The 14,628-nt window shown below is 39.3% G+C and overlaps 1 long non-coding RNA gene across 1 annotated transcript; it reads left to right on the top strand.

The window, feature by feature from the left end:
• The first annotated feature begins 285 nt into the window (after positions 1-285).
• LOC121109513 lies at positions 286-14,073 on the top strand. The gene is made up of 2 exons (XR_005849578.2): positions 286-364; positions 10,896-14,073. It is a non-coding gene; the product is annotated as an uncharacterized LOC121109513 (long non-coding RNA).
• The last annotated feature ends 555 nt before the right edge of the window (positions 14,074-14,628 follow it).

Here is a 14,628-nt window from a genome sequence, read left to right as displayed (position 1 = left end):
CACATCTATACCTATACAGTCACCACTGCCTATTTTTCCTCCTGGAAAGAAAAAAAAAAGATAAGCAAAAAAATTAAGAGAAAACTCATTGGTAGCAAACATTTCTGCAATGTTATGTCTACGCTGTATAAAACAGAAATAAATACGTATCCTCAGTGAATAGGCAGTTAATCACCAGAAATCTAGTAGAGGTTTGGGCGTTGCATTTCTGTTTTTGAACATTTTGGAAGTTTGAGATGACAGTGACAGATGGAAGCACAGTTCTTGGCAAGTGGTTGGAGCTCTAGGTGGGGTAGGTGACAGGGGCAAGTGAACATGCTAGAGAGGGAGTGGAGGTGAATCTCTTCCAGATTTGTCTTTGCTGGTAAGTACTCTGCTGCACTGGCACCCAATGTTACTAACAAAGCTAATGACGGCATCTGAAGAAACTAAATTCTGGATACTTCTTAGTAGTTCTCCACTCAGATACATTATTAATTCCTGGGAAATAATAATTAACAGTCTGGAAAAAAAAGTATGTGTAGTAAGTGTTTTTTCATTTTTAAAATGCAGATTGTACAGCCATACATGATTGCACCCATCAGGCAAAAATCAAAATTCGGACTTAAAGTCATTCAGAGGAAAATAAAAACATGTTTGTTTTGTTGTTTTTTTTTAAACGAGAGAGAACAAGTGCAAGGAAAGCACAGATCAGGGGATATTACATGTTCTGACAAAATTTGCATTGCTAGCTAGCAGTAGCTATAACATCTATACCCATTGAAAGCAAACATAATAAATCCTTTCAGATCATTTGGAAATTATTTAAAAGCCTGATGCTCTGGTCAATTTAAAGAGCTACACCAGAGGCAGCAATTAGAACTTTTTTTTTTTTGTCCATTCTATTTTAAGAGAGACTTCAAAGACTATAGTAATGAGGCCATTCACCTAACAAATTTCAGTGACACGAGTATAAAGTTCCCTTAAGTTGGTAAGTAAATAGGTAAACTAATGACTTAGTAAAAGGGCTTGATATGGACATTTGCAGATTTTTAATGCTCCAATGAAGACAAAGTGTTATAAATGTCCTCACTCTGATTTTCTAAATCCATAGAGAAATAGTTCGAAACTTTCCTGAGTGCAGTTGGAGAAGAGGTTGTTGTTGTTTTTGTTTTGTGCATTGTTTTCACTGTTTGTTTGTTTTGAGGGCGGTGGGGAGGTTGTTAAAAAAAATGTCAGCAAATGAGTTTTGCTTGGTTTCCTATTTTTCCAAAAGAATTTGCAATCTGAACACCAACAGATTTAGTAACCTACAGCCAATCAATCCACCAGGCAAACAACAGCCCAGTAAAGTAGCTTCAAAAAAAAAAAAAAAAGAAAGAAAAAGAAAAAGAAAATAGTAAGTAAAATTAAAATAATTCCCTTTTAATAATCCACAGAAATTACTAGCAAAAAAAAAAAAATCTGAATTAAAAGATGCAACCATGGTGATTTGTTTAATCTGATACTGTCGTCTTAAGCTGCTCACATAAGACCTCTGGTTAAAAGGCAGCCAGTGATGGATAAACAGGTCTAATTGCATATCGCTTTGTAGGTTTGTCAAATGCATAAATATTATACAAACAAAACAGCTGTGTGAGAAATTAGAGTAAATTACTATAATAAAAAAGTTTACTTTTGTTTTAGATAATCAACAAATTAATTGTGTTTGCTGCCAATTTAAAGTGTATAATTAGTACTACATCTGTGTCATTTAAATCAGCTAAGCAACTGTCATTGTATCATTACTGGAGGAATTTGAAGTGTACTTAATGTATTAATTATTCACAATAGGAAAGAATTTTCATTAGTAAAAACTTTTGCATAGTTAATAACTGAGCAAATTTGTAAATAAATGCACACCATGCTCCACCTACCTATTTACTTATTGTAGGTAAATAAATACTTGGTATAAGAATAAACCACACAACAAAATAAATTTGATATACACATCAAGATTGGATGTTTACAAAAGCCACACAACGCTAGTTTAACTCTTTTCAACATTTAATGGTGTCATACAGTGGAAGGCACAAGAAGACAGCAGAGCACCAAGATCCTAGACCATAGTGAGCGAGGATATGCTCAGGCACAACAAAGGACACAGAAACAAGCGAAAGAAGATGCTTACTTTTGGAAGGCCTGTAAGGTGCTCAGGCAGGGATCTTCAGATGAAATGTCCTTACTTCCACTGTGAAACCTTAAAATGAGGTCTAAGAAGGGGTGGATCCTGGTTCTACCCCTTCCAGTCATTCAGCTGCATTGCTTGTACCTAAGCTGCCCTGGGTTGGCCTGCCTTCCTACCAGGTGTTCAGTCACTGTTTCAGGCCATGAGTCAGTATTTCCACTACAAATGGAAAATTTGGGGGAAAAAAATAGACAATGCTAACATCGTAGCAATAAATTACTAGGCAGAATTTAATGGCTTTACCAGTCTTTGCTACCAAATCACTTGTGCATTTCAGTCTGGCTATGTAATAAACGAATTACCAAAATTTCAAGTCATTCAAGCTATAGGTCCTGTTTATGGAGGGGGAAAAAAAAAAAGAAAAAAAAAAGAGCGAGCAGTAAAACAATTAAATGCAATATTCTGCATGCTGAGATAGCACTAGTGGTAGCCCTCAGCAGGTATGCAGCTGGGATAAGATTGCTCTTTGTGAGAGGTAAGTGGCAATCATCACAGAATCATAGAACTGTAGGGGTTGGAAGGAATCCCTAGAGATCACCTAGTCCAACCCTCAGTTAAAGCAGTTCCCTACAGTAGGTTGCACAGAAAAGCATCCAGATGAGTCTTCAGTATCTCCAGAGAAGGAGACTCCACAGTCTCTCTAGGCAACCTCTTCCAGTGCTCTGCCACCCTCACAGTAAAGAAGTTCTTTCTCATGTTCAGATGGAATTTCCTGAATTCCAGTCTGCGCCCTTTGCCTGTTCTGTTGCTGGGCACCACTGAAAAGAGCTTGGTTCCATCCACTTTACGCTCATCCTTGAGATAATTATAAGCATTAATACGATCTCTTCTCAGTCTCCTCCAGGCTAAACAGTCCCAGGTCTCTTTGCCTAGTAAGGGAGATGCTCAAGACTCTTAATAATCTTTATGGCTCTCTGCTGGGCTCTCTCCAGTAGTTCCCTGACTTTCATGAACTGAGGAGCCAAAAACGACATAGTACCCTAGATGTGACTTCATCATAGCAGAGTACAGGGGGAGGATAACCTCCCTTAACCTGCTGGCCATACTCCTTTTAATGCACCTCAGGACACTATTGACCTTCTTGGCCATGAGGATACACTTCTGGCTCATGGACAGCCTCCTGTCCAAGAGGACAGTTAGGGCCTTCTCTGCAGAGCTCCTTTTCTGCAGGTCAGCCCCTAATCTGTGCTGATGCATGTGGCTGAACAACTGAACCCAGTGTCAACCACTGGGGAACACTGTTATTTATGGGTCTCCAGCTACACCACTGATCAAAACCCTCTGAGCTCTGCCAGTCAGCCAGTTCTCAATCCACCTCACTGTCCACTAGTCTATCCCTCATTTCCTAAGATAACTAATGAGGATGTTATGAGAGACAATGTAAAATGCCTTGCCGAAGTCAAGGTACACAATATCCATTGCTCTCCCCTCATCTATCCAACCAGTCATGACATCATAGAAGGTTATCAGTTTGGTCAACCATGATTTCCCCTTGGTGAATCTATGTTGATTACTCATGATAACCTTGTTCTCTTCCACTTGCTTGGAGATGGCATTCAGGATAAGCTGTTCCATCACCTTCTCAGGGACAGAGGTGAGGCTCACCGGTCCTAGTTTCCCAGTTCCTTCTCCTTGCCTTTTTTGAAATCTGATATTATGTTAGTTTTCCTCCAGTCCTCAGGCACCTCTCCCATTCTCCAGTATTTTTCAAAGATGATAGAGAGTGGTTTCAAAATCACTTCTGCCACCCCCCTCAGCACTCATAGGTGCATCCTGTCAGGGCTCACAGATTTGTGGGTGTTGAGACTGCCTACATGATCTGTGAGCAAATCCTTCTCAACAAAGGGCAAGTCCTCCTTTCTCCAGAAAATAAGCTGGAAAAAAAATCAAGTAAATAAAAGTATTTTTTCTATGCCTCTCTGAGACAAGATTCATGTTGAAGTCCCTCAGATGAATGTTTTTGCAACTTCTGGAATTAGATCAGCAGTCAGACTAGGAACTAAAAATGTATCAATCTGCTCTTCATGTAAACTGTTGTTTATTCCTGAAAAACAGCACTCCTGTGAAATTGGAAAAAAACTGCATAGAATTTCTGGCTAGGAGGAATAACTGTCCTGATATTTAAATATATGCAACTTCAGAAAGCCAACTGAATAATTTCAATAAAGCCATCTTGTCTTAGCTAGCCAAGTTCTAGGACTTCAGCTCTGAGAAACAAGAAGTAGTCTACAGAAATTGGGGTAAAATTCTAATTTTATTGCAAAAGGCTCAAGGTTTTCATGTTGAGCTGAATAGGACGAATCAGGGCCCAGACCTGAAGGAGTCTGGGACCAATTTCAGAGGGATATGAGGGCTGGTTAGTTGGCGGGTTGGAGACACTGCTTGGTTTTGTATGTGCACACTGCAAGTCGATTTCTATGTTGATTAAGTGGAATAAAATTGGAAACAGTTTTGTAGCCTTTCTCAGCTCTGTTACATACAAAACATTTGTATTTCAAGCTACCATTGAGACATTTAATAGAAATAGAAAAAAAAAAATACTGCTAACAATACAAAGCTCACGTTTTGAAAAAGTCCCATACTTTCTTCCAGATTAGCATGCAATTCCTATAAGAAACCAAGTTCAACACTTTTCTCAAGGGCCTTCTGAGTGGATTATTTATTGCTGTTTCCTGTTCAAGTTTTTATGGGCAGGTCAAGTACCAGAGCATTGTTCTGCTCTGTCTGCCAAGAATGATAAAAGCTGGACTACAGTTGGACAACAGGACCATATCTAATTATTACAGAAAGCAGTGTATGGATGGCGGAGGAGTCTGCCCACCAACCCACTCTTGATTTAACTAATTTAACAGTCATTGTCTTCATGAAACAGTGTACATTAGGGCCAACATTCTTTTTAAATTTCATTTTTTTCTTTATCTTTTTTTCTTTACTTTGCTTGCTTCTAATTTAGGCACATAGCAGCAGTGGGGACTAAAGATCTTTTACAGCCATGTGCTAGTTGCAGTCATGCTGCTATACTTGAATCCCCCATGCTGTGCTGTCAGTGACCTCAGTGGTGACCTGAAGTAATGGTTATATTTCTTTTTTTCCTTAGGAGTAACAAGTAATTCAGCTTCTGTATTTTAGGCATTAGTTTTGTGCCTCTATTATTGAACAGAGACCAATTATTATACCAGTGGGCATTTGTTATATCTTGTTACCGAGTCAGATTTTTAATGAAAGTTCATTTGAACATGTACACAACATGCGTAGAGCACATGATTTATTTATGGTGTTAATGGCAGTAGAGGTAAATTTACTTTCTTTGAGCACTGCAGTGAAGTGGATAATTTGCTTCCCATTGTAATCAGTCCCACAATTTTGAGACTTCTGAAGAGATTCTGCTAACTAGGAGCTTTCTGGGAAGAAAATTAACTATTCCAATCAGCATTCAGTTGGTCAAAAATTGTATAATGCCACTGTATAATAATGTTTACTTTTACAGTGAATATAAAGAAATGAAAAATCAGTACAAACAGAAGTCAGAGCAAAATTTAACAAGACTACTGAGTCCCAAAGTTAATTTCAACTTCTGCATTTTCCATCTCTTTGCTACTTTCGGAAGTTCAGAAAAAAAAGTAAGCTGGAAATGTATATAGTGTAAAACATCTAATTCTTTAAGTGGGATGAAAGCAAGTAGAGCTTCTGCAGATGTGCATGTTAATGAAGATTTAATTGGGAGGCAGGTGCACATAAATATGGAGCATATGGGAAAGGGCAACAGTAAACACAATAGGACAGAGCTCAACAAAGATTTAAGTACAATGGAATCCAATATTTTTTATACTCATACCATTTCCCACAAAAAACCTACTTAAATAAATGTTCAAAATTTAGGACAAACAGTTTACACTGGAGAGAACATAAAGCGGCTGTGATGTTCTTGCTATCAAAATGTTGGCATTTGCTTATAAATTTTTTCTTATTAAATATTTGATATATTAAATGATTCTGATCAATTGAATTTTAAAATATTCTTCATATAAGGAGAGACTACTGCTTCATGATTTTCCTATATTATTTTCAGAAACAAAAATCTGTCTTGAGAAGAATTTCAAAAGATGCAATTTGGATACCAGAGGTCAGAAGGGTGAGCACTGTGCGGATCTCAAATGCTAAAGGTCATGTTCCAAATTATGGATAAGAGCCCTGGATAGAAAGGAGCTGTGCCTATTCACTTGATGCTGTATGCCATTTTCAATTTAGATTTCAAGCAACAAACTACTACTAATAATAAAAATGCAGTTTTTGAGTTCTCTGAAAAGGAATAAGAAAAAAAGTAAAATAATCTTGGGGAAAAAACTCACAAATATGATAAAAATCAAGTATTAATCAAATTTCTGCATTTAATTTGGAAGCCAAACAGTACTGAAGTACTACTCAGCAATACCTACGCTAACTACGGCTAATGGTACCTTTTTGTGTTGTTTTATTGTGGATTTTTTTTCCCCTTTCTGTCATGTCTTCTCTGCTATTAGTCTTAACTTCATGCTTTGACTAGGAAGGGAGATCTTGTCCCTTTTACACGTTCTAAACAATGAGCTAGAATTAGATGCCTCATAGCTACTAGCATAAAAGGACAACCCCCCCCCCAACAACAACAAAAAAAAACAAAAAAACCAACAACACAAACAAATAAAACCTACAACTTTTCTCACTGTTTTTCACAAAGTAGGTATCATAAACTTAATAACAGTCAAGAAGAGAGGAGAACTTGACCAGCAAGATTAGAAGTTGGCCAAGCTGAAATGCATATTCCTGCTCACTGGCCTGCTGGATGCTGCAGGGAAGTATAAATACACAGTATCTTTTGGAATGGACAGCGTTCTAGATGGAGTAATACAAGAGACCAAGACCTGTTCATGAAACCTGGGTGATAGTTTTAAAGGTGAGAGTTTTAACAGACAGTCTGTAGGGATCTTTACTCCAGCACAGCACAAGACACAGAACACAGCGTTCCTAGCTCAGAAGTAGTAGCTTGACCTTAAGGGGCTGAATATTCCTGAACTGTAGAGAAATGCTGCCTTTCTCTATCCAGCAGTTGTACCACATGCCCAGTGCACTGAAGGACTCTGAGGATTTCTGTGAAAGTAAATATATATTCATGGCCTAGGTCAGGTGGTAAGAATCACTACAAGAAAGAAACCTTCTTTTTGGTAAGAAAACCTAATCTCCTAAAATGTAAGCTGACATTGCCATTTGTAAGCTACCTTTGCCTACTGTGATAAATTCAGGAGCATACAGTGCGAGAGTATTGCTTTATTTCCTTTGCAGCCAACTCAGTCCAGAACTGCTTGATTTCACAGTACTTTTGCCTTCAATAAAAAGAGGAAACATCAATGTGAATATAAAATAATTCTTAAATCAGCAGAGAGAAAGCATGATATTTAGTTTTATTTTGTCACAATAAGTAGATTAAGACCACCAATTGAGCTACCTCATATGTCTTGCTGAACTTTTTGATTCCTTTCCTATAAGCACTCAGAGTGGGTTTTTTTCCATTCTAGCTATTAATGTCACCAGCAATACAAACTTTCACCACTTCCACTTGGAAAGTATGCCATAGTCTGATAAAACCCTTACTGTCAATATAATTTAAGGCAGACATCAGGAAAAGCTGGTTTTATTTCATTTTCATCTTATTATGCCTCACCCTTGGTTATTTATCTTCCTCCGTAACATTTTATATACTCAGGGATGGTAAACACCATCTTCTCTTTCCTGTTAACCACGTTGCAGCATGGAACTTCAATTTTACATGTATTTTGTAGGTGGTTCCTACAGAAACTGAACTAAGCTATTTTATGGCTAGTCAAAGGGGCAGTACACAACAGACTGCTGTAGCTCTTTTTGAACACAGACGAAGTGTCTCTGAATAGAGCAACTCATGAGTGCACCAGGAGCTGATGTCCACTGAAGGTTTGGTTGAGGAATCCAGAGAAGAACAGGCACTGCTGCAGAAGAGCTGTGTCTGTGTGCACATGTAAATTGCTGATGTGCCAATAAATGGTGTGCCAGTAAGAACATGGAAGACTGAATGCCGGAATTTTTAATCTCAAGAAGTTGTGCAATACATCACAATTACTGCTTTTGTACAGCACATATGAGTATGTGTGTGTTTGTGATCCTAATACAAAGCAGGCTTGAAAACAGAAACACGCGATTCAGTGTCCACCACCAGTGGACTGTACAAAATAAATGACGTGAAGTATTCTGTGACCTGCCCTCGTACGTGTGCTAGCAAATCCACAGCATGAAGTGAGAACTTCAGCAATGAGGCCACCTGTACTTCATGGTTCTGCACTATAGAATCTGCCACAAAATCTACCCCAGGCATAAAACTATGTTCTAGAGTCCAGAAGATTTCATTTTTAAACACACGTATAGTGTTCCCTAGCTCTTTTCAATCACTATGGCAGCTCAGGTAGCCCTTGTTCTCCAAGCAGCCCGGTACATTGCACAGGTACCTTTATTTGCACGGCTATCCCACAAAACTGATCAAGTAATTGGTGTGTGTGAAAATAAACATAAAAATCCTCCCGTTTCGTTTCCTGCAGTTGTACAGGGTTTTCTTTTTTTCCTTCCAGGTCTGTTCTTTTTCCTAAGACACGTCGCTACAATGACAAAGCAGAAATGAGCAGCCAAGAGAAGGCTGCTTAAGTATTGCAGCTGTGCATACACAGCACAGCCTTGAATAAAAATATAGGCATGTATGTGCATATATGTGCATCTGTGTAGGTGTTATATGCATACATACGTGTATATACATGTGTGCACGTATATACCGATATACACATGCTCCATGTAGATAATTAGAAACAGATCCAACCCCATCTCGCAGGCCCCCTCGTACCAACACACGCAGCGTAACAGACCTTTACCTCGATAGCAGCGTTAGTTCTTCAGGGTCACCTCCTTCCCGCTGCTTTCCTCTACTCCCAACCTTCACCGTTTCTCAAGAAACTCGACACATTTGTCATCAAACTTTACAAAGTTGCGGCTAAAATCCCGTGGAATCAAACATAATTATACCATGCTTTATCTGCATATTAAAAAGTAAAACAAGCAAAACCCACCCTAAGGTTTTGTCTGTGCGAATAAGGAGTGTTGGAAGGCTCGTATTCAGGTCAGCACGTTTACAAAATATCTGACAATGTCATCCTGACCCCTACTGGAAGTGCTGAGCATTCGCAGGCTGAAACAGAGGAACATCAGCAAACCCAGAGCAGCGGGCCATCATTCAGAGATGTAACAAGTTTTTTCCCAGTATCTTCTCAACATTAACTACAAAACACTGTAGGGAACGACGGTGGAGAGTTGCAATTCTATCAGCAACTAAAGCAGCAGTGTGCATTTGCAGCCCAGAAGGCCAACTGTGTTTGGGCTACATTAAAAAGGGGTGGCCAGCAGGGAGAGGGAGGTGATTGTCCCCCTCTACTCAGCTCTTGTGAGACCCCATCTGGAGTACTGCGTCCAGACCTGGGGCACACAGTACAGGAAGGACGTGGAGCTCTTGGAACGGGTCCAGAGGAGGGCAGCTAAGATGATCAGAGGGCTGGAGCATCTCTCCTATGAGGAAAGGTTGAGGGAACTGGGATTGTTTAGCTTGGAGAAGAGAAGGCTCTGGGGTGATCTAAGAGTGGCCTTCCAGTACTTAAAGGGAGCATATAAACAGGAGGGGGAACAGCTGTTTATGAGGGTAGATAGTGATAGGACAAGGGGGAATGGTTTTAAACTGAGACAGGGGAGATTTAGGTTAGATATTAGGAGGAAGTTTTTCACACAGAGGGTGGTGACACACTGGAACAGGTTGCCCAAGGAGGTTGTGGATGCCCCATCCCTGGAGGCATTCAAGGCCAGGCTGGATGTGGCTCTGGGCAGCCTGGTCTGGTGGTTGGTGAGCCTGCACATAGCAGGGGGGTTGAAACTAGGTGATCATTGTGGTCCTTTTTTAACCCAGGCCATTCTGATTCTAAAGAGATCATTAAAATCAAATGCATTTACTGAGCCCCATTTAAAGCAGCAGAGGACAACCATATCCAAATCTATAGAAGTGAGTGTATTGAAACATTGCAAAATATTTTTTTTTAAATCTGATCATTTATCCATGTTAGTTTTTGCATATCTGTTAAGCTAATGGAAGTATAGGGGGACAAAGGATTATAGTCACCCTGGTTACAAACACCTGTATCATATAATGTGCTCCTCAAGATCTTAATATTTAGAAATTTAATATAATATTCAAATGTGACATTCCAAAAAATAAAAGGAAAAAAGAAAACGAAGCTACCTTCTGCTAAAATCCCAGGCACTTGGAATGGAATGAGCTGTTCCAGGCTCACACACCAAAAATCACAGAAGTTGTACAATTCACCTATGGCAAATCCTTGGTAAAGAAAACTCACAGCTTGGAAACTGTTAATGAAATCTGCAGTTCTGCACTTCAACCCAGCTATGTAATTTGCTAACACATTAAAACTGACATCAAACCTCCTGAAACTGTTGTGTCGAGATCCTTTTTCTCAGTGCATAAAGGTGAGAGGCCTGTGAGATGCTCATAGATCGTTCTGTTTTGAGCAATTTTTGTGTTTGCTACAGCAATTGCTAGAGATAAGTCAAATGCAGTGCTGTTTTTCTATTTTGCCAGGCATACAGAAAGCCAGAGCTGCCACTCCACCCCATGACTTCTCTTGCAAGATGAATATGTGCTCAGTGAGATCTCTGCTGGTGCAAACCGCTGTACTCCAGGAACATACACGAGAAGACACACTCCTCTAATCTCCCTTGAGTCTGCTGAATTCACACAACTTTTCTGGAAACAAACATTTTTGAATTAAAGCTCTGCTTAAGAAATTACGCTGATTGAGATGTTCACAATGCCCTCCTTGTCAATATCCTCCTTTAAGTCTTTACTTGGAACACAGGTGGAAATAAAAGCAGATGAATACAAGTGACAGAAAAATACTCGGTAGGACTGAAACACAGAGTGAGCAGCTGAAACCAGTGCTCCCACGTACACTGGAAAAGGTGTGTTTCACACACTATTAGCTGAAACCACCTGTAGCCATCTTGAGTATGCAATCACACCAAGTCTTAGTGTAACAGAGCTCTCAGAAAAGCTGCTGCAGAGAGACTGAAGAATCATTGGAAGAGTAAGAATCTTTCAGAACACGGGCATCTGGCAAGAAAAGTATTTACAACAGCATTATTTCAACAGAAGAGAAGGATTGCTCAAGGAAGCAGGAGAGAAGAGTACCCATTCCCAGAGGTGTTCCAGAACCATGGAGATGTGGCTCTGAGGAACACGGTCAGTGGGCATGGTGGGAGTGGGTTGGGGTTGGACCTGATGATTCTAGAGGTCCTTTCCAACCTTAATGATTTATGACTAGATGTAAGTTGTATTTAAGCGACACATGGATGGAAGAGCATATATTAGTGCAAAACCAAAGAAAGACATTTCCTCCAGATATAAATCCAGTACTATGAAGGCTGAAATGGGGATGGGGATACCCTTTCTGCCATTACAAGTTATGAAGCATCTCACGTCAACTTCCTTCTTACATAATACAGAGTGATAAATCTGCTTGACATAAATCACTTATGAAGGAACACAAGCTTACTAAATATATCTCTAAATCAAGGGCAGATTTCTTTCTCAGTATAAGATCAAAAGCTCAAGTTATATTTAAGCTCTAATGAGAAGCAGCCTTATTTATTGGTGGTGGTTGGGTCATGGGGCCAGGAAAGCTCCTGTGTTCTAATCCTGCAGCATATCCATACTTTACAGTTTTGGAGAAGTCTGTTACTCCATTTCTCCATCACATAAGCAGAGATTTTATTATTTAGTTACCTCATAATGGCCTTAAGAGAATGTTTACAATCATTCTGTATTGTTTTTAATAAACTTCGGTCCTGATCCTGCAGGATCTGTATTCTAAATCTGAACTATTTAGATCTAATCTAAAAGAAATCATAGAAAAAGGTGAAAATAAAGAAAAAAGTGATTATTACATTACAATAATACAATTTCAATTCTGAAACATCATTATAAGAAAATTAATGATGACGGGACGAAAGGATCCTTACTTCTGATTGGCATATTTCTTAGGTTGCTCCAAAAGTAATATTTATTTCCATGGAAACTGCAACAGATGCAATGAGCACAGTAATATGGTGTGATAGAACGAATTCTCAGCTATCATATACTATCTTGAAAAAGTAACCACCATTGGCAACGCATTTTTGCCAGGGATGAACAAGAGCCTGCGTGCCACGCTAGTCAAAATCTGCACCAGTGGAGGTGACCCACTGTCACTGTCACCACTGCTGAAATGTACCACCCACAGCCTCACTATGTTCACATTCACTGGTTGGTCTCCAGAAATGGATGTTAATGGGTACTGTTTTTTCTGCATGGAGAAATTCAGTGACACACCTTTGATTCATACACGCTTTCATGTCAAGTGCTATTTTATCAGGCTGCCCCTCTGCTGTCATCTCTCACACAGCAACTACATGTAATGGGATATTGGTGAGAAGGTCAAACCTCTACTGCCATACCACCAACATCTGTCTCTGGCTCCACAGAGCCATGAGCGTCTCAGCAGCACACAATGAATAGGTATCACTGCTGCAAGGAGGAGGAAGAGGATACATCTGGAAACAACTCTCTGCTCTGCAGGCTCTACTGACACCTGGCGTGCAGCTCATCTGCAGCCTTATGTCCAGGATCCCTGTGCTGCACATGCCCACAGAGTGCCTCTGCACCCCAGAGCAACAGACCTCATGGTGAAAACACAAACACTGGTCAGCCACAATTTTCTCTCATCTCCCTTCTGGTTCAAGCAAGAAGGGAGGCTCTTCAAACTGTGCTATGAGCAAGGAGATGTCAGTCTTGGTGTGACTTCCTCAAAGGATTGGTGTTGTGACGCACAAGAGGAAACATGCAGCAGCCAAGGCATCAAGAGGACTGGGAGGCATGTATGGTGCAAGCCAACCGTGCAAGTGTTGTGCTCAAGCACAATGCTTCTAATAGCATGTGAGCAGGTGCTAAATCTGTGTGTTTATTAAAAACAAACTTGCTTATGGTAGTGCCTCTCACATTTTATTAGTGGGAGTCTATCCAAGTGCCCCCAATACTGACATTCCACTATTGTCTTAAAAGATAGAAACCACATCCTATGGCAAAGCATTTGTGAGCCTTTGAGGGCTTTGTAAGTTGAACAATCTTAGGAATCTACCCACAGTTAAATTTTCTGGATTCTGCACAAGGGACAGAAATAAGAAAATAAAATAAAAAAGCTTCTCTTCCAAGTCTCAGCTTGAATTTGTAGTATTTACATTTTGAACAGTTTGAAAAATGCAGCACCTTTTCCCCACTGTTCATTAATTGTGATCCTCAACGGCACTTCACAGTCACTTCTGAAATAGAAAAGAAAGTAAAGCTCAGACTGAAGAGTCCTTGAATTGCTACAACCTACATAAACTCAGCTCTTCAGCTCCTATCTGCAAAGCCTCAGTGACATAAAATAGAAGACACCTGACTGAATAAGGGATTCTGATTTTCAGCATGGTAAGGTCTTCTGAAATAAATTATATCCAATTCTTAAGAACAGTGGCAGAGATAATGTCTGCATATCTAGATTCAGAAGTCTCAAGATGAGCTACAATATCTGACTTTGTTAAGTAAATCAGCAAAGATGACAGTACTCAGAAAAAGTTTGTTAAAGAAAGCATGTCACTCACATCTTTGTTTTTGACTCTCTTTACCTGTTTAAGATTGGAGCACAATGTATTTAAAATAAACCTTCCGAATACTGAGTGAATCCTCCACTATAAATTAAGAGCAGTTCTTGAGCTGAATAACTCTGCTGCAGACTGGCAACATAGCTTTCAAAGTGTATATAAATAAATGAGTTTTCTCTTTCCTGTTGTTGATAGACATAAGGTTTCAAAATATGGACATTTGTGCTGTCTGTCAATAAGAAGATAAAATTAACTGCTAGTTTGAAAGATGATTGACATTCAATCTGTACATACCTTAGCCAACAGTCTACTGATATTTAAGATGAGAGAATAAGATGCAAGGATATAAAAATGCATTATGTTATTATTATTATTATTTATTATAATTTGAAAAGGATTATTTTTAGAACTATCCTAACTTTCAAAATTGCTTACAGGAAAACTATGTTCAACCTCATCTTACATCCATTTCTAAAAATTTACAAATCCAATGGCAGTATTTGATAGATAGTAAACACAATAAGAAGGAAGAGCAATGATAGCCAAGTGTCATACTGCTAGACAGAAGCCCAAGAGACTTAGACTGTACTTCATCAATCTGTTTCTATAAAATGTGATGAAACCAACTTGCTTGC

Source organism: Gallus gallus, chromosome 1 (assembly GCF_016699485.2).
Source record: "Gallus gallus isolate bGalGal1 chromosome 1, bGalGal1.mat.broiler.GRCg7b, whole genome shotgun sequence".
Lineage (NCBI taxonomy): Eukaryota > Metazoa > Chordata > Aves > Galliformes > Phasianidae > Gallus > Gallus gallus.
This window is presented reverse-complemented; position numbering and strand designations above follow the sequence as displayed.